A 21394-nucleotide genomic window follows, 5' to 3' on the forward strand; every position below is an offset into this window, starting at 1 on the left:
CCGATGCGCTCAGTGAAAGCTCCCTGAAGGCACAGAGCCGCCTCAGGGAGCTGAAGATTTTTAACATTAAAAATAAAGAATTGAAAATGAAGGAAAACATGTCCCCTCATGTGACTCTGTCACATGAGCAGGGACATGTTAAAAATGAGTTTTAAAAGTTTTTATTTTTTTTTAAAATCACTGATCGAAACCTCATCCCACCCTTGCATGAGGTGCCACAAAAAATGCAAAGGCCACTTGGCCTTTTCTTCCGACAGCCAACTGTAAGGTTGGATGGGCAGGGATAATTTCAATTTAATTAATTAATTGTCGGCGGGCGCACTGCCGACTCCTGCGCGCGACCACTGACTGAAATATCACACGAGTGCCTGATGAAGTGGGGACGCAACCCGAACATCATCATGCACAATTTTTCTCTTGTTTGTGTCGGGCACACCACCCGGCCGACAAGACGAAGATTCTGCCCCAGGGATAAAGGACTGTAGCTATGAGGATAGATGGGAGTGGTTGGGACTGTTTACCTCGGAGAAAAGAAGACTGAGTGGAGGCAGAAAATTTCACTCGGTGCGCGGTGTGTGTCTGACCGGCTCGAGTGTGAAATGACGCATGCTGATGTCGGCCGAGCATGCCGTCAACACGCAGTCGGGTGATAGTTCAGTCAGCGGGCAGGCGCCGGAGCTAGCAGCGCGCCCACCGACAATTGAAAGGCCTGTTCAGGCCATTAAGTTAGCAATAAACGTAAAGTTTTCACTGCCCATCCAACCTAACGATTGGCGGGCAGGCGAAAAGGCCAAACAGCCTTTGCATTTTTTTGGAAATCTCATCCATGGCCGGGAGGAGGTTTCCAAATAAAAATAAAATAAAAACTTTAATTTTTCATTAATAACATGTCCTCGCTCACGTGACAGAATCTCATGAGGGGACATTTTTCTTAATCTTTTATTTTCTTTACTTTTTTAAAAACATCTCTTCATCTCCCTGAGGTAGCTCAGTGCCTCGGAGATTATGCAGCACTGATTTGTGCAAATGCACGAAGTTCGCGCTTGGATCGCTAGCACTCCTCTACCCCCCCACCCCCCGCCACCCCCACCACACAGGAAATGTTTCACGCTGGGCGGGCCTTAATTTGCCCGCCCAGTGTGAAATTGGGGTGCAGTGCTGATTACGGGCAGTGGTCAGCTTCCCAATCGCCCCACCTGCCCACCTGCTGAGGGTAAAATTCTGCCCCAAATGTACTCAAGATCCTGAGGGGTATGGACAGGATAAACAATGAGAAATTGTTCCCTCTTAAGGCAGTATCAAGAACTAGAGGGCATAGAGTCAAGATAATTGGCAAAAGATTTACATGTGATGGGAGGAAAAGTTTTTTTCACCCAGTTTGGGGCTGGTGTCTTGAATAAACTTCCTGAGAGGGTGGTGGAGGTGGGTTCGATCGAGGTATTCAAAAGAGAGAATGTGCAAGTTTACGGGGATAAGGCTGCAAATTGGGACTAGGTAGAATGCTCTTTCAGAGAGCTCGTGCAGACTCGATGGCCTGCCTCCGCACTGTAAAGATTCTGAGATTTTGTAAAATAAGGTATTGAAGTCCTATTTACGACCATAAGACGTAGGAGCAGAAGTAGGCATTCGGCCCATCGAGTCTCCTCCACCATTAAATGAGATCATGGCTAATCCTCAACTCCATTTTCCTGCCTTTTCCCCATAACCTTTGATTCCCTCACTGGTTAAAAATCTGTCTATCTCAGCCTGGAATATACTTAACGATCCAGCCTCTATAGCCCTCTGCGGTAAAGATTCACTACCCTCTGAGGGAAGAAATTCCTCCTCACCTCTGTCTTAAATGGGCAACCCCTTACTCTGATATTATGCCCTCTGGTCTTAGGCTCTCCCATAAGGGGAAGCAATCTCTCAGTATCCACCCTGTTAAGCCCCCTAAGAACCTTATATGTTCCAATAAGGTCACCTCTCATTCTTCTAAATTCCAATAAGTACAGGCCCAACCTACTCCACCTCTCCTCATAACAAAATCCCTCCATACCCGGCTTCAATCTAGTGAAACTTCCCTGGACTGCCTCCAATATCAGGATGTCTTTCCTTAGATAAGGGGACCAAAACTGTTCACAGTATTCTAGGTGTGATCTAACTAGTGCCTTGTATAATTTTAGCAGGACTTCCCTATTTTCATACTCAATTTCCTTTGAAATAAAGGCCAACATTTTTTTGCCTTCCCTATTACTGCTGAACTTGTATGTTAGCTTTTTGGGATTCATGTACGAGATTTTACCCACTCACTTAGCCTGCCAAATCCCTCTGTAGATTCTGAGTCATCCTCACCACTTGCCTTCCCGCCTATTTTTGTGTCATCTGCAAACTTGATGATTGTACATTCACCTTCCTCCTCCAAGTCATGAATATATATTGTAAATAATTGTGGCCCTGGCACTGATCCCTGTGGCATTCCACTAATTACAGGTTGCCATCCTGAAAATGATCCCCTTATCCCAACCCTCTGTTTTCTATGAGTTAGCCAATCCTCTATCCATGCTACCCCCAACACCATGGGCTCTTACCTTATTAAGTAGCCTTGTGTGCGGTACCTTATCAAACGCCTTTTGGAAATCCAAATATATTACATCTACTGGTTCCCCTTTACCTATTCTGCTTGTTACCTCCTCAAAGAATTCTAATACATTTGTCAGACATGATTACCCCTCCATGAAGCCATGCTGACTCTGACTTAATTATATTATGTATTTCTAAATGCTCTGCTATTACATGCTTTATAACAGATTCTAATATTTTCCCAATGATGGATGTTAAGCTAATTGGCCCATAGTTACCTATTTTTGTCTCCCTCCCTTTTTGAATAAGGGTGTTACATTGGCAGTTTTCCAATCTTCTGGGGCTTTTCCAAAGTCTAAGGATTCTTGCAAGATTACTACCAGTGCATCCACTATTTGTGTAGCTACTTCCTTTAATATCCTAGGATGCAACCCATCAGGTCTAGGGGACTTATTGGCTTTTAGCCCCATTAGATTCTCTAGTACTTTTTCTCTGGTGATAAGGTATTTATTTCCTCCACCCCTTTTGCCCCTTGAATATTTAGTATTTTTGGAATGCTATTAGTGTCTTCTACCATGAAGACCGATATAAATTATTTATTCAACTCCTCTGCCATTTGCATGGGGACCATTGCAACCAAGTGCAATATCTGATCTACTTAGACTTAAAACACAATGGCAGTTATCAAATAGCAATTACAAGTTTCAATACTGAAACTGACTGGGGTTACCCAACACCTTCCCTGGCTCCAGCCTGACTCAGCAGGTGGTGGTAGGTTTGATATAAGTGATAGTTTAAAATTTTCAGCAAAAAGTCCCATAGTTTGCTGGCAGATTATATGCACTCGATAGTCTGGCGAGTTCTGAAATCTGAGTGCCACGATGTGTGCAAGCCTTTAGATGACAATTCCGTGGGCTCAAATTTCTGCACGTATTCTTCAGATTATCTGCTGTAACTTTACCAGAAGCTCTGCAGAAAACCCAGAGAGCTGTGGAGGTTGGGTCACTGAATATATTCAAGGCTGGGTTAGATAGATTTTTGATCAAAAAGGGAGTATACAGTTATGGGAAGCAAGCAGGAAAGTGGAGTTGAGGCCACGATCAAATCAGCCATGATCTTATTAATGGCAGAGCAGGCTCGAGGGGCTGAATAGCCTACTCCTGCTCCTAATTCTTGGGTGGGGCACTGAACTCTTTCTGAATTAACAACAATTTAAGGTTGATGCTCAATAGTTCTTTCACTGTACGCTGCAGGGCTTAAACATCTGGTTTGGATGTTGGAAGTTCAACAAACAGTTGTGTGAAAACTCCCAAATCGTGCCCTAAATGGGAAGCCGAAGGTCATTCTGGAATCGGGCCTTGGGCCCTAACTCAATGGGTTTGGCAAGCCTCTGGCACCACAGGCAGCTTGCCCAACTCACAAATGAATTTCATTTCAGGCTGTTTGCCTTGCCAGCAGTTGCCCTTGGGTAAATGCTAGAGGTTAGGGAAGTGGGAAGCAAGCCAATGGCAGCTGGCAGGGACTGTCAGGAGTGGTGTGAGTCCAGAGAGAGAACTCCAACTACCCTAGGCTCTGCAACAATTTAAAAAGAAAAAAATATTAAACTTTTTTGCTCAGTGGCAGCTGCTGGCTAGGCCGAATCCGTGCCTAGAAAACCTGAGTTGTCTCATCTGCTAAAACTGTTCACTATTCCAGGATTGTCCTGCAAAGTAATGGTAACTCCTAGCTTCCTTTCTCTACTGCAAACCATCTTCTGTCCTCTCCACTCTCAACTCCAACAACAAGCATGAGGAACTCATGGCTTCCTTTGTGACTAAAATCAAAACAATTTGATCAGCTGCCTCTGTCGTGTCCCACTTGCACGTCTTCCACTTGCCCACCTGGCCTAACTTCCTTTAATGCTTCCCATTGCCCTACCTAGCCTTGAACTCACACCTTTCTCTAGTTTCTCTGCTATTTCTCCTCATGCCATCTCTGAGCTCATCTTGACTGAGACCCACCTCCTGTTCCCTCGATCCTATTCCCACTAAACTGCTGATCACCCAACATCCCCTCCTGGTCCCCATGTTAACCGATGTTGTAAACAGTTCTCTCTCTTCAGGTGTTATCGCCCTTTCCTTTAAATGTTCCATCAACAGCTCTCCTCAAAAAAAACCCTTGACCTCACCAACCTTGCAAACTGCTATCCCATCTTCAACCTCTGTTTCCTCTCAAAAGTCCTTAAGCTTTTTGATGCTTTCCAAATCTGATCTCCTCTTTCTCGAAACTCCATGTTTGAATTTCTCTAATCAGCCTTCTTCCCCTGCCTCAATACCAAAACAGCTCTTATCAAAGCCACAAATGTCATCTAATGTGACTGTGACAAAGATAAACTATCCCTCCTCATCCAATTTAACTTGCCTGCAGCCTTTTGACATGGCTGACCACACCATCCTCTTCTAATGCCTCTCCATTGTTGTCCAGCTGGGTGGGACTGCTCTCACCTGGTTTTATTCTTATTTATCTAACCTTAGACAGGGAATCACTTGCAATGGCTTCTCTTTCTGTTCCAACACTGTTATCTCTGGTGTTCCAAGGATCTATCCTTGCCCCCCCCTCCTATTTCTCATCTTCGTGTTGCCCCTTGGTGACATCATCCATAGAAAGTGCATTAGTTTCCTCATGATGACACCCAGCTCTACCTCAGTGCCACCATCTTGACTCCTCCAATGTTGCTAACTTATCAGACTACCTGTTTGACATTTAGAACTGGATGAGCAGCTACTTTGACCAATTTGAGAAGACTGAAGCCATTGTTTCCAATCCCAGCTTCAAACTCCATTCCCAGCTACCGACTCCAAACCTCTGCCTGGCAATAATCTGAGAATAAGCAAGTCTGTCACATTTGATCCCAAGATGAGCTTCTGACCTTATATTTGTGCCACCACTAAGACTGCCTACTTCCATCTCTATAACATCTTTTGACTTTTTCCCCGTCTCAGCTCATCTGCTGCTGAAATCCTCATCTAAGCTTTTGTCACCTCTAGACTCAATTATTCCAATGCATTCCTGGCTGATCACCTACAATCTACCCTCTGTAAATTTGAGCCCACACAAAACTCTGCTGCCCATGACTTAACTCATGGCACGTGCCACTCCCCTATCACCCCAGTGCTTTGTCAGGGGGCTAAAACCTCACTCCATATTTTTACAAAGTACATTCATATCAGCATAGCTAATTTATAAAATCTTTTAAAAAAACTGAACAAAGGGTTTAAGATGACTGAAGCCATTATTAGCTATGACTCAAGCAAAAGGATCTTCCTGCCATTCAAAACAGCTGCCACCTTGTTAGCTTTGAAGAGGCAATTCATTGGGGTAGGTGTGGGAGGGAGGGAGGGAGGGAGGGAGGGAGGGGGGGCCAGGGTGAAGCAGCAAGTTCAGCTGACACACACATTGGCCAACGACCTCATAAGAATCTAAAGGGTGGGAAGTTGATTGGGAGGAGCAGCAGTGGCCAGAAGAGGCCCATGGTTTAATGTAGAGCTGGGAGGAGTACCAGCTTGGTGGCAGCTTCCAGTGGTTCCTTTAGGCTGAGCGCTGAAAGAAGCTGACTGAAACATGCATGACATGTGTTGTGGTCACTCATAGGCTGATTTATCAAATGGACCCAAGCAGGGGTTAGGTCACCAATTTGCATGTGCAATGGATCAATGCCAGTTTTGCAACTGTGTCCTCAATGCCTTAACTAATGTAACATGCAGTGCATCTTCAACACAGAATCTGTGTGTGCACATGACCCACTACACTGGAGCCTTTTCCAGGAAAACAGGCGTCGTATGTTGTATGTATGATGTTATATGTGCCTGCATGCCATTGTAATGTAAAGGTGCTTTGCAGAACAAGGGTTAATGTGTGACTGGAAATTAGCACCACCTAAGGTATGATGTATAGTGTCACATAGTATTAGACTCAGAGAACAGTCTAGAGAGTATATTCTGGAAGCAGCCTACCTGCATGGTGGCAACACCATGCATGACAGTAACTTGGGATCTGTAAATAGTTAAAGGTTAACAATAAATGGTTCATGTTTGGATATACAAGCTCAAGATCTCATCATTGAGACAACTAAAGAACCCGTCTTATAAACACTGTACATTCCAATTTCTACCATGGTGCATTAAATGAAGTTGACACAAAGATTTATGTCATGATACTTCTGCGCATGTGTCAGTGAATGGCTATTTTGGTTATTCTTTCAATAGGGGACTGTGCTAAACAACCAAGGGCCTCAATTATTATTTCATTTAGAGGAGTCTCCACTATAATTTGAGATCAAAGTATCAAAAGTTCTTTAAGCACATAATTTTACTCTTAGTGAATTAAATGCTTTGTGAAAATGCCCAGTTAGAACTGAGGTCATAAACTCTGTAATGACTGAAGATAAAGAAAAGCAGGGTGTCATTATGTAAATGCGATACCCTGAAATTTCATATTTTACTATTGCTATTCAAGAGATTATCATAAAAAACCCTAAAGAGCGACCAGTAAACCTATGCAGAAATCTGAAAGGAAGATTGTTAGAGTCACAAAAGCTAGGCAAAGAAATAATAATCATAAACTGCAACTGAGCAAAAAATAATTATTTTGCAAGCATTTTTCACAGTTCAAGTTTAACATTTATTCTCAGTCCTGCTGTTAAAAAGAAATTGTAACATTTGACCTGAAACTTGAAACATTAACCTAACAATGCCTGCTCTGAAGGGAGTTATTATTTTTACTAAATGGCGTCCAATTGCCTTGTGTACAGATGTTTCAAATGTTGGTCTGAAAAGCTTTTCCAATTTATTTGAGCAGAGCATTAAGTTATTTAAAATAAATGAATTAGGACTATTATGGCTGTCATAGACTTTTAACACACACTGCGCATCTCCTCCTCCCCAGCCTCACCAACTACGGTTGCCAACTGTGATTACACGTATTCCTGGAAATTTCCTCACATAGCATGCCCTCATGCTCCACTCATTAGTCGGCCAACACATCCATCCTTGACAAACAGTCTTCCTACACCAACTGAAAAGCAAAAAGACTCTTTCTCCAATTGTATGGCGCTTGACTGTTAGCCAAACAACCTAATTTTTCCCATTTTCAATATTCTTACATGTGGTAAAGAGAAATGTTCAAAGGAAATTAAAAAGAACTATCTTTTTTAGGTGTCCCTATGATTTTTTCTCCAGGGTTGCACACAGCAGTGTTTTGGAGATTGATCTTCAATTCCTGGAGACTCCAGGCCAATCCTGGAGGGTTGGCAACCCCACCCCCTACCCAGCAAACTCCCGACACCACCGAATTGCAAAAGTTACCACAACTTGGAGCTATTATGCTCCTCTCTCTCATCGCGCCATAACTAATTCTGTTGCAGTTTGCCACTTGACGCCTCCAGCCGAACACAATCTCAACGTGTTGAACCTAGGTAATGCAGTTATTGTGTATTGCATTAAGACTAACACATGATCGACTGCAGGCAACCATTACTGAGCTATATTTACAGCTCTCCAACAGGGAGGGCAACAAAGTAACAATAAATGCTCCGCTATTACAATATATTACAAAAGCAATGCACAAAGCCAAATAAATGGTGAACTATATAGCCAGTAATGTAAAAATAAGTCGGAAGAAGTCATAACGCTCTCATCAGAGCACATCTTAAATACTGCATCCGTTTCTGTTGAGACATAGGACTGATATTTAAGCACAAGACAGAGTGTGAGGAAGAGTTAAGGGGCAGTTTCCCAGGGTGGAATCATCCGAGATTTGCACTGAGTGATAGCCATAATGGCGGCCTTTTGCGCCTTATCGTCCTATCCCCGGTGCGTCGTGCCTCATTAATAATGCATTCCTGGGAAGCATGCCAGATTGTAGCAGGGCGGCCTCTGATTTGCCCGTCCCACCGTCACCTCAGGTCTTCAGTAACCTAGGTGCCATGTTTATAGGGCGCTACTGCATAGAGCTAGCTCTCTCTAAGGGATCAAAAGCTGCTGGAAAGTCATGGCTGCTAAAGGGAGGAAACATGCTGCCCCCAAATTTAGTAATGCCTCCCTTGGGCGCCTACCGGACACCGTGGAGGCCTGCTGTGAAGTCCACTAACCCTGCTCTGGGCAAAGACCAGCAAACAAGGTCACCAATCCACCATGGGAGGCAGTGGCAGTGGTGGTCACTGCAAATGCCTTGCAAAAGAGGACAACCACCCAGTGTTGAAAGGGGATTAATGATCTCCATTCTGCCAGGGTAAGTCACACTTCTCATCAATCTCAACTCTCACAATCACAAATCCATCACACATCCACAAGGATCTCATTCACTGCCAGATCAAGGGACATCACCATTCACTCTCTCACACACTTCATCTGCCCTGCGCATCGTGTCCTCATCATATCCATGGCACCACTCACCACCCACACATGCCAGGCATCCTTCTCATCTGGCCTGGTAGACATTCTGCTTACACTCTCTCCATCTGTCTTCATGCAGGACAAGCTGGCACACAACAAAAGGGAGAGGTCACAGACTGGTGAAGGAATGTCTGACATCAAGGTCTCCACAGACTTTGAAAATAGAGTCATCCAGCTGGCTGGCAATGACCTGGACCATTCCTGTGCTGACTGTGAGATTGGCGGTGCTCAACCAAGTGAAGATCCAGCAATGCAACAACCATAAGAGCAGAAGAAATAGGGACAGGAGAGACCATTCGGCCCCTCGAGCCTCCCCGCCATTCAATAAGATCATGGCTGATCTTGTGTTTCAATTTCCATATTCTCATCTACCCCCAATAACCTTCGATTCCCTTGCCTAACAAGAATCTACCTACTTCTGCCTTAAAAATATTCAATGACCCCGCCTCCACCACCTTTGAGGCAGAGTTCCAAAGTCGCACAACCCTCAAAGGAAACATTTCTCCTCATCTCTGTCCCAAAAGGACAATCCCTAATTTTAAAACAGTGGCCCCTAGTTCTGGACTCACCCACAAGAGGAAACATCCTTTCGACGTCCACCTTGTCAAGGCCGTTCAGGATTTTGTATACTTCAATCAAATCATCCCTCACTCTTCCAAACTCCTGTGGAAACAAGCCGAGTCTGTCCAACCTTTCCTCATTAGACAACCCATTCATTCCATGTATTGACCTAGTAAACCTCCTTTGAACCACCTCCAATACATTTACTTCCTTCCTTAAATAAGACGACCAAAACTGCGCACAGTATTCAAGGTGCGATCTCACCAATGCCCTGTATAACTAAAGCATAACATTCTTACTTTTATGGTCAATCCCTCAGGTAATAAAGAATAACATGCCATTAGTCTTCTTAATTACTTGCTGTACCTGCATACCAACTTTTTATGACTCATGTACTAAAACACCTAGATCCCTCTGCACCTCAGGATTATGCAGCCATGTTCCACTTAAGTAATGCTCCGGTTTTTTGTTCTTCCCGCCAAAGTGAACAACTTCAGACACCCATGCTGTGAGTGAGTTCCCCTATTCTGCAGTCCCCTGTCATGCACTAATTATCTCTCCTTGCTTTCACATGCATATCTGGGAAGCAGCTGAGGAGGTCCATGAGCCAAGTCCTCAGCTCAAGCCTTGAAGACACCTTGAAAGAAGAATCGGATGATACCCTAATTGAAGACCTGTCACAGCGCTCACCCACACCCCCCACCAGCACAGGGAGACACACCTCAGTGGGACTTAGTTCTTGAGTAGCCTTGGGGTCACAATCTGGTGAGCACATTGCACTGTCTGATACACAGCAGGTGGCAGCAGGAATTTCCCAGGTTTCCGGCACTCAGAAGACTGCTGGAGGCCAGAAGTCTGCTGAGGCTGATTCAGATGAAGAACCTCTGGACTCAGTTGTACCTCAGTTGCTGCAGCTGCAAAGGCAAGCTCGGGAACATCAGGGAGGGATGCCTGCTGCACTCCTCAGATTGCAAGGCACAATGGAGGAGTCCACCTGCCTTCAGGCTGAGGTGATAGTGTGGGGCAGCTCGATCTCATTCCAGCTACCCCTTCTCCTCAAGGAAGCCCTACCAGTTGACATAGTTAACTGCTTGTTGCCATGGAGATCTAAGCACCATATGAGTGCGGTCAATGGCACCCTGCACATGTGGAAAACCTGAAATCTGCACAAATCCCAGCACTCTTGCTTCCTGGCTTTTCTGATCCTGGGCAAAATGCACAAAGTTCTGTGCCTTTGTGGAGATGGTGTCCATGACATCCTGGATATATTTGTGCATGGAGGCTTGTGAGACCCTGCACAGGTCACCTGTGGACGCCTGGAAGGAGGCACTGGTGTAAAAACTGAGCATAGCAGTCACTTTCATGGCCACTGGCAGTGGATGCCCTCCATATCCCCATGGCGCTACATCCTGCAGCAGGTGGCATATGGGACCGACCAGTTCCCTCGACATGTGCAGTCTTCAGCGACACTGGTTCTCAGTCATCTGCAGGCATGACAGGCACCGTTTATAGAGCCTGGGTCTAGTGAGGCGCCTATGAGCGACGGCTTATTGTGGATCTTAAGCTGAGTACACAGTAAGCCCTGCACCCCTTAAACTTGAGGGAGGGGCCTTCCCTTTGCCGAGCCAGGCACCTCTGCCACTCTCTTCTTTTCTGCTCTCTGTAAGCCATGAAGCATTCCGCTAAATCACCAGGCTCCATGATCCTGATGTTTTCCTCCTGCAGGATCAAAGAGAGAGACCCATGGGTTAGTGTTGGTGTCCTAAGAACCTCTCTTGGTTACATCTGAAGACCCCTTCACACATGCACACTGGATCACTTGCCCCAGCACTGCACTGAAAGTCAGGAAAATGCGACTTATCTGTGCCCCCAGCGAATCTGCAGCACCTCATCCTTGATGTTCTACGGGCGATGCTTGCAAGTGCTATGCAAGCTTGTGTGCACCCACCTCCAAGTTCCCCTCGAAATTCAGGTCGTCTGCACCTTTTAAAGGTGGTTGTGAAGCACGATGTTCTGAAGTCACATTGATGTGGTGGTAAATTTGATGTGGGGGGATGATTCTGCCAAGCAGGGCTTTTAATTCGATGCAAGTGTATGAAAATGATGTTCCAGATGGGCGGCAGCAGGAAACCCGACCCATCATTGACGGGTGAAGCGGACGATTGCGAACTGGTGTAAAATTGATTTTTGGCCTTCTCGCCCCTCTAACCACCATGACACCTGATGCCAATGGGGCAGTAAAATTCCGGCCCTAGTCTCAAAAGGACTGAGCTATAAGGAGAAATTGGAGAGACAGGAACATTTCAAACTGGAAAAGAGGTGTCTAAGAGGTATATAAGATAGATGTGGGAAAAGAACATCTAAATCTGGAATATTACCTAACTAACTTTTGAGGATAGGACAAGGTTCAAAATGGTCAAAGATAAATTTCAAGTGATGTCACAGGGAGAGTGATCGATACATGGAATAGATCTAAAAACAAAATAGTGGAGACAGAGCTCCTGAAATAACTGGATGCTGTAATGGGGGAAGATCAAACTTTTTTGTGCAGGTTGGATTAAGATGGGCTGAATGAATGCCCTCAAGTGTAATCATCTTGTGATTTTGAGACTCGGCTCCCAATCCCGGTGCTGGATTTCACTCTCCGTCACTGGCGGATTTTAAGGCACGGGTCATATAAATTCCAGTGGACGCTGTACATGCCGCCTACCCACCTGTTTCTGCCCCACCACAATTTTAAAAACAGCGGGCAGCCTGCCCACATTGGGTCAATTGGGGCCCTTAAGTGGCTAATTAACACCCACTTCAGGGCTTTATTGTATTGGTGCTGGAATTTAGCCAGTGGCAGGAGAGGCCCACGCCAAAAGTCCAGCCCAGCAGCTTTCCCTGCAATGGGGTTGGGGTACCTTGGGTCCATTGGAGGCCACCATCCCCCATCCCCTGCCAAAAGTCTAATGCCCCAGGGCACCCTCCTCTGCCTGCCTATATATTTCTGATCCCCAGACTTAACTGCAGCCCTGACTCCAGCACAGCTTGCTTTCTTTCAAGCCTTGCTGCAGTACCTGCAGGTGGCCACCACTCCCAGTGGTACTGCCACTTCTGGAAAGCCGCCGGCCTCGGATTGGATGGCAGCTATCTAAAGCAGATCTTCTTGTTGTTGAGAGGTGGAAGTCCCGCCTCAAGTCAATTAACAGCCATTAAATGTCTGCAGGGCAGCCATCCGGAGCGGAGGCAGGCTGTCCCCCTGACGTTTTAGCCAGAGAGAAAGGGACCACATTGCCTTGTTAAATCCAGCCCACAAACCTATCATGTCTCGAGAATGGAATCCAACAGACCCTACTCCATTCCTTCCCCAAACCCAAATAAATGCCCAGGCATGGTTACTATTGCCCCATGTGATGGATCACTCACATAATTCTTTATTTATGTAAAAGTCAAATTTGTCATTTGCCTTGTGAGTTCATTTTTTTAAAGCAGCTAGTTGGTAGCAGCAAGCATTAAATAGAAAGATAAATGCCTCAGGTTGTTGTGTTTAGGGAAAGAGGAATAACATTTGCGGATGGAAAAAGTAGGATTATGTGGCTGAGTTTTGTAAATACTCCTATAAATTTACTGTGACTTGTTTTGAATTACATATTTAACTCTGGCTGCCAATTGTATAGTGGAGCTTTAGAAATCCTTACAAGCATGGCATATCTTGTTTCTATAAGCGTTAGCGTTGTCATATCCCACCAGGATTGTCCAGAAATTCCTCCAGAAATTAAGATTAATTCCCAAGAACCTTCTGTGAGCAATCTGGGGGAAACATCACTGGGGAGTGTTAAAGCACTGTGTTGACAGCTCCTTTTAACACTTTCATTGATGAATCGCACAAGTATTAGAGTTGGAGCAGAAAATACTGTCTAAGGAATCACCTAATTTGTTCATGAGGAGTCTGTTCACTTTCCAATTAACATTTGCAGGTGAGGATGGACTTGTGCAACCAACAGTGGGAGTATGGAGGTGAGGATATTGGAGTTGCTCACGTGATGAAGCCTCATGGAATACATCAAAGCAGAATTAGCAACTCATAGATACTTAAGTATTACACTTCTACCGTGTGGACATGTTAGCTTATTTTTTTTAAAAATGGTAAAATGTAATGGGCCTCAGTTTCACACTGTTTAATCTGTGCCCTTAGCAGCAATTCACAACTTAGAATATTTTCCAGTCAGGTTTAAACAATTTTTAAACTGTTCAGGAAATTTAACCAATTTCAAATAGGATCAACATGTTAAGATTTCTAAATTTAGCAATGTTGTACCCATATAATGGGTTGAAATTGGCCACTCAGCCTGTGCTGAATTAATCAGGGTCCTTTCTTTTTGGTAGCCCTGGCAGCATCAACATCACCATAAAGATAAAACAGAAAAATGTACTGAAGATGCTGGAAATCTGTAACAAGGACAGAAGATTACTGGAGGCATGGACCTTTCATCAGCACAGCGATATGTAATAGATGAACAACGTTTAAAAAGAAACACAATAAAAGGGGATGATGAATGAAAACACACACGAGGGGGAAGAAATCAAATGACCTGTAAAATGCTTCATTAAAAAATAGGAGATGGTTCAATGTAGAAGTAACATTAGCACGAGACAATAGAAAGCATCATTGAGGAAATTAACAAAATTCAAGACATTTATGAGGCACAAAAAAATGTGTGAATAACACAAGAGGCTCTGGGTTAAGGCAGATAGCAATGGAAGCATACTCCACGATTTGAACACATGCAGTTCCTTAATAACTTGAAACATATTTATACTTTACTGAAGAATATTCTAAGCTGCCTTTTCCTTCTTCCAAGCTCCTGGCCAGCTAAAGCCTGCTACACTTTGCCAGTTTTTCTTCCTTCCATTTCTAACAACCTAATCACCCACCTCCTCAGCTTCTCACACATCCTGCAATTTCTTTTTCAGATGTCTGTATTTTATTTGACTCTGCTCATTGTCTCCTGCTGATACCACTTGGGTCATTTAACCATCTCCTGTGCTCCATTTAAGTACTTTATGCACCATTTTAGTTCCACTTGTGTGTGCTTGTGTGTTTCCATCTCCTCCCCTTATTTCTGTTCCTTTGTATGCTGTTTATTATAAAGAATTACATAGAGTTTACAGCACAAATAAAGGATATTCAGAACAACTGGTCTAAGCTGGTGTTTTTGCTCAACACAAGTCTCTCCACCCCTCTTCATAAAGCCCTTTTCCCTGTGTTCACCTAATTTCCCCTTAAGTGCATTTATTCTATTTGCCTAACCACTCCTTATGGTGTTGAATTCTACATTTTAACCAGTCTTTGGTTAAAGAAATTTCTCCTGAATTCCCTATTCAACTTATTAATGACTATGTTATACTATGGCCTCCAGCTTTATATACCTGGTCTACATGTACCCTATCAGACTTCATTCATAAACTTAAACACCTCATATAAGGTTACCCCTTCCCTTCTCTTTTCTAGAGGAAAGAGCCCTAGCCTGTTCAATCTTTCCCCAAAAGCACAACCTCACAGTTCTGTTTATCTATACTAATTTATAGCTTTGATGAAGGGTCTTACATTAAATTGCCTGTTCTCTTCACTGAAATTGTCCGACCTGCTGAGTGTTTCAGCTTTCTCTATCAATAGCACCACACTGGTTGCTATGTGCATATTTGCGTTGAGCACTGGATATAAATTCATTATGAGCAGACACAAGTGCCAAGCAATGACTATCTCCAACAAGAGAGAATCCAACCATCACCCCTTGACATTCAATGGCATTACCATCGCTGAATCTCCCTATCAACATCCTGGGGGTTACCATTGACCAGAAACTGAACTAGGCCAATCATATAAATGCTGTGGCTACAAGAGCAGGCCACAGGCTGGGAATTCTTCAGCAAATCACCTCCTGACTCTCCAGAGCCTGTCTACCATCTACAAGGCACAAGTCAGGAATGTGATGGTATAGTCTCCAATTACCTGGATGAGTCCAGCTGCATCCTGAGTTGGAACTGTGTCGTTGATCCTTTACTGTGGCTGGGTCAAAATCCTGGCACTACTTCCCGAACAGCACTGTGGGTGTATTTACGCCACATGGACTGCAGTGGTTCAAGAAGGCAGCTCACCACCACCTTCTCAAGGGCAATTAGGGATGGGCAAATAAAGTGCTGGCCTAGCCAGTGATGCTCACGTCCAGTGAAAGGATAAATTAATGTCAATAGAAATAGCTTATTTGCAGTAGTAACAGATTTGTTTGACTTTATGTGTCTTGCTACAGAACAAATATACTTTATATAGGCTGGGAAATTCTTTGGAGCCACTCCAACTCTGCATGTTACTTCTTCAGAAGGTGTTGGAATCTGGGTATATGAGGAAACTCCCAGCTATAATGTTGATGAGGTGTGACAACACCACATCAGAACATTTCCAAACTTTAATTTAATTATTGAAAGCAAATAAAAAAAACAGCATTTATATAGCACCTTTAACTTGGTAAAAATGTCCACATCTCTTCACAGGAACATTATCGAACATAATTTGACACTGTGACACTTACGGAGATATTATTCCTAAATACCTCAAAAGGAGGAATGTGCAGGGATGTGGGAGAGGGCAGGGGTGCATGAATTTCTCCTTGGGACAGCCAGCACAGACACGATGGGCCAAATGGCCCGTTTCTGTGCTGTAACAATTCTATGATTCTATGATTAGGACAGGTACCTTGGACTAAGGACGAAAGAGGTAGATAGACTAAGAGAGGAAATTTCAAAGCTTATGGCCTACGCAGCCAATGACTTGCTGTCTGTGGTGGAGGGATGAAAATTGGAGATGTGGAAGAGGCCGGAATTTGAGGAGAGCAGATACCTCAGGGGTTGTAGGAGGTTATGGAGACATGTAGGTGCAAAGCTATGAAGGGATTTGAAAATAAGGATGAGATTTATTTCTTAAATTGAGGTGTTTCTGGACTGCCAACCAATATAGGTCAGCGAGCAAAGGACTGATGAGTGAACAGGGCTTAATGCAAATTAGCATACAGGTAGCAAAGTTTTGGGTGAGTTCAAGTTTACAAGGGGTGGTGCTTGCAATGGGAGTATAAGAGTAGTTTTGCCTGGAGGTAACTAAGGCAAAATGGGCTGAGGCAGAAGAGGTGCTGTGGAGATGGTTGAATATGTTGTGTTGTGACAATCATCTTGCTCATGAAATGGGTATGGAGTCAGAAGCTCATTTCAGAATCAAATAGAGCACCATTGCTGCTAACAGCTTTGCTCAGCCTCAGAAGTGGCCAGGGAGCGGGATGGATCCAGTGGTTAGGGAATGGAATTTGTTGCAGGGACTGAAGACAATGCTTCGGTTTTCCCAATATTTAGTTCGAAGAAATTTCTGTTAATCCGAAACTGGATGTTGGACAAGCAGCATGACAAATCAGAAATAGTGGAGGGGTCCAAAGAAGTGGTTGTGTGATATAGCTGGATGTCATCAGTATATATGTGGAACCTGACATGTTTTTGGATGTTGTCACCAAGGGACAGCATGGAGATGAGAAACAAGGGTGGGCCAAAGAGAGATCCCTGGGGGATTCCAGAGGTAACAATGCACATGCAGGAAGAGGAACTATTGCAGGTAATTTACTGGCTACAACAGGACAGGTAGGAATGGAACCAGATGAGAGTAGTACTCCACGCAGCTGCGTGATGGAGAAGAGGGATTGGAGGGTGATGGTGTGGCCAGCCATGTCAAAGAGTGCAAACAGGGTGAGAAGGAAAAGGAGGGATACATTACCATAGTTACAGGCACAGAGAATGTTATTTGTAACCTTTTTAAGGGCCATGTCAATGCTGTGGTATGGATGGAAATCTGATGGGAGGATTTGGGGGAAAGATGCAAGTTCAGGGTTAGAAGAGGGGCAACCTTTGGGAAAGTTTGGCTTTCTGGACTGGAGAAGAGGGAAACAGAACAGGCAATTAAACAAATGCTCTCAACCTTAATGATAAAGAAGCCCATGAGCTCCCCGCATTTGTCAATGAGGTGAGAGTAGAGGGGCAGGGCAGGGGGGATTAAAGAAGACAATTTGCTCTGGAGAATAGAAGCTGGGGGTTATCTTTGCATTCAAGAATGATCACAGAATAGTGAGCAGTTTTGGCAGAGGGAGTAGGAGCTTATATTCCACTATGTGGTCCAGCCAGACCTGGCACTCAATGACTAAACCAGTTGTCTGCCATCACTTGGACTTAAAGGAGGAGAGATGAGGGTTGTATCATAGGGAACAGAGAAGGTGAGAGAGAATAGTGGTTTTAAAGGGTGTCTAAGGTAGAGGTGTGATTGAGCAGATCGGTAGCTGCAGAAATACTGTGGTGGATGGAAGACCAAAAGCTCTGAGAATTTGAAAGTGCTATTGCAAGTGTTTTGTTGCAGTTTTTTCTGGGATGGAGGCAGAATGAGTGGAGTTGGGAGGAGGAAGGGGGATGTGAGTGAAGAAGGACACAAAGCAGTGATCAGGAACAGCCTTATCATAGCACAAGGAATAATGTTGACTAAAAGGATAAATTTTGCATAGTCAGGAACAAGCCTCAATTGACAGGAGCATGGGTCAGAGAAACATAGTTACAGTATTGAAGCCCCATCTCCAATCTGTACTCCTTCTGTTGATGCTTAATGTTTGGAGTGCAGAATGATTGAACAAACTCTGTGGAATGAAACCTTTTCTTGTTCATTTTTCTATTTATTTTTTGCGCTGCATTTTACATACCTTGTCAGGTTTCCATTAGTCGCTAAGGTAGGCAGGCAGTCTTTCTGACAGTGACTCAGTTAAACTTATCAAGTATACTTGTATAAGTGTAGCAAAGAAGTTCCCTCTATCTCTTTCTATTCAGAGGGAAATGCCACTCTCTTGACAACACATTTAAGATTAGGACCAAACTATTTGGGCAATCAGAAGCACAACTCTATTCAGTCTGTTATATAGCACCATCAACCACTCGAGGGAAACTGGTAATTTTATGAAAATATTCTGTATGATTGATAACAAATGCTGGAAATTTTACATTTAAAGCTTTGCCCATGACCTCTACAAATATATGAGTAAAAAATACTATTGTTGATAATAATAGTAGTGATCTTCCTAAGGCCGCTCCTCTGCTCATTTCTCCATACCTCATGGTCGTGCGCTTTCCACTTTAGTGACTAGTTTTCAATTTCAATGGGAAACTAACAATATGACTAGGGAAAATAATCCATTTGGCGGTGTCCTGTTTCCTCCCTCATGTTAAAGGAAACAGGAGTCCTCTTCCTGAGTATTCTCCACCTGTAAGCACCCGCAGTTTCAGCGCTTCCACATCACTACTAAAAATTTGTTGGTTCTGCCGTTGGCCAAGGTTCATAACCCTGAGCTTGGGACCCTTAACTGGGCCTGGGACAAACTCACAAAAGGTCACAGATGACCAGTCCATGAGGTCTCAAATGACCCTGTCCTTTATAGTGGAAAATGCTAAATGCATTCATATGATGCTCCTCTGTTTGTTATTTTACACAATATAAAATAGCTGATAGACAATTGTCATACCGTGAGAAATAACAGACATTCTAGTTATGCTGTTTACTCCCCAGAGTAAACGAAGAGTTAAAAGGCTGTAATTCAATTGAAGAATTCTATTAGCATCATAAGTGAAGGTTGAGCTTAAGCACTTTGTGGCTTCTGTTTAAACGCCAATAATAATTAACAGACTTTAATTTTATATTATATCTAGTTTCACAAATTTGAACAATTTTAACATTCACCCAGGTCCATTCTGTTGGTTGGAGTGATTTAATGAAGTTTGAAGGGTATTGCTACCTAATATGACATTTGACCTGAAGGATAACATCAGGTACTACAAAATTACATTTTCTTTACATGCAGCAGTCTGATCTGACCATGTTTTCTTTCTTGTTCATTCTTGTGGGAATCGCTGGAAAGACCAGCATTTATCGCCAATCCTTTGATGACATGATGCACATGTACCTTTAAGAGCATGTATCTTAAACTACAGCCAATCACTACCATCGAGAGAGGATGTGATGTAGCAGTCCCATGACTCTGTACTCAGTATACTGCAGCAGAGGTAGAAGTCAGATATGCATACACCGTCTCCAGTTAACATTGTATGTGTATAATCTTATCTTCTTATAAAGAACCTACATTATTGCTTTACCAATCCTTGTCATATGATTGGTACATGTACGTTGAATAGAAAAATATGTAATATGATGGCAACATGGTCTTTGAAGATAGAATTGAGAAGCCTCAACTCTACGCAGTAAAGGAATCGAGTACAGGAACAGGGATGTTTTGCTGCAGTTATACAGGGCCTTGGTGAGGCCACACCTGGGATATTGTGTGCAGTTTTGGTCTCTTTATCTGAGGAAGGATGTTCTTGCTATAGAGGGAGTGCAGTGAAGGTTTACCCAACTGATTCCAGGGATGGTGGGACTGACATATGAGGAGAGATTGAGTCGATTAGGATTATATTCGCTGGAGTTCAGAAGAATGAAGGGGGATCTCATAGAAACCTATAAAATTCAAACAGGACTAGACAGGGTTGATGCAGGAAGGATGTTCCCGATGTTGGGGGAGTCCAGAAACAGGGGTCACAGTCTGAGGATATGGGGTAGACCATTTAGGACTGAGATGAGGAGAAATTTCTTCACCCAGAGAGTGGTGAGCCAGAAGAAAGTAGTTGAGACCAAAACATTGTATGTTTTCAAGAAGGAGTTAGATATAACTCTTGGGGCAAAAGGGATCAAAGGATATGTGGAGAAAGTGGGAGCAGACTATTGAGTTGGATGATCAGCCATGATCATAATGAATGGCAGAGCAGGCTCAAAGGGCCGAATGGCCTACTCCTGCTCCTAGTTTCTATGTTTCTGTGTAAGAACTGGCATAGAAGTAAAACAACCATCAAGTACGAACTCGTCATGTGTAAGTGATTCTGCAGCACTCAAGGGATCCTACACACTGTACCTTCATTCTAGGACATCATACCTCACTCCAGCCAACAGGCACCAGGCCCCATTAAGATTATTTGCATTTGTGAGAGCTTAATTACTATAGGTCTACCTGCTGTGAAGTTTGTGCAGAAACACTGGCTCCAAAGGTTCTAACTTTAAGTAAAATTCCAGTGAGACTGGAATTCCTGCAGTCCAGCTGCTTGCTGTGCCTTTGAGAGTTCAGGGGGAGATTAAACATTGGAGACTGGGCTTGGAAAGAAGAGTCCATCCAGTGACAGCTCCCAACAGCCCCTAGCAGCTAGAAGGTGGCTGCAACAAGTCTTTTTCTCTCTGTTAAATCTTTCTCTTGAAGTCTACAGGCCATTTTGAGGCCAAAATCACTGTTTTATGAGAGAAGCTTCAATAAGCCTGGGAAAGCAGAAACAGCTTAACAATGACCATTGCCACCAAGCAATAACCTATAACTAGCTAAGACTGTAGCCACTGAAAGTGTTGCAACTCAGGGAACCAAGCAAAGCCTGAATAGTTGGGCGGAATTTTAGGACCTGTCGAGGTGGGGGCGGGGCCATTCAAAATTCCATTGACTTCAGAGGGATGGTAAAATTCCACCAGTGTAAAATTCCGCTCGTTGTTCCTGTTCCAGACAAGGTCCTAGTAATTGTGCAAAAAGTCACAGGTTTACCACAAAATTTCCAATTGGAAGGTAGCGGATCTCCTATCTCCTAGTTTGTCCTGACAATGCATAGAGCTCCGATTTTCTGGACCTTAATATTTCTGAACCAGGTAAGTAAGCCATCAGGATTAAAATTGCTATAGGTAATGAAGGCTCCCATAGACT

General features: G+C 43.8%; 1 protein-coding gene and 1 long non-coding RNA gene across 2 annotated transcripts in view; one reads left to right on the forward strand and one right to left on the reverse strand.

Moving 5' to 3' along the window:
• The window catches only part of LOC121290816, a 37713-nt gene extending 23751 nt beyond the window's left edge, over nt 1-13962 (forward strand). The window contains exons 3-4 of the long non-coding RNA XR_005945886.1: nt 13517-13556; nt 13926-13962. This is a non-coding gene — a long non-coding RNA (uncharacterized LOC121290816). The remainder of the gene's footprint in view (nt 1-13516; nt 13557-13925) is intronic.
• The window catches only part of il1rapl1b (interleukin 1 receptor accessory protein-like 1b), an 826675-nt gene that overhangs the window by 281072 nt on the left and 524209 nt on the right, over nt 1-21394 (reverse strand). The window lies entirely within an intron of this gene.

Source organism: Carcharodon carcharias, chromosome 18, assembly GCF_017639515.1.
Source record: "Carcharodon carcharias isolate sCarCar2 chromosome 18, sCarCar2.pri, whole genome shotgun sequence".
NCBI lineage: Eukaryota > Metazoa > Chordata > Chondrichthyes > Lamniformes > Lamnidae > Carcharodon > Carcharodon carcharias.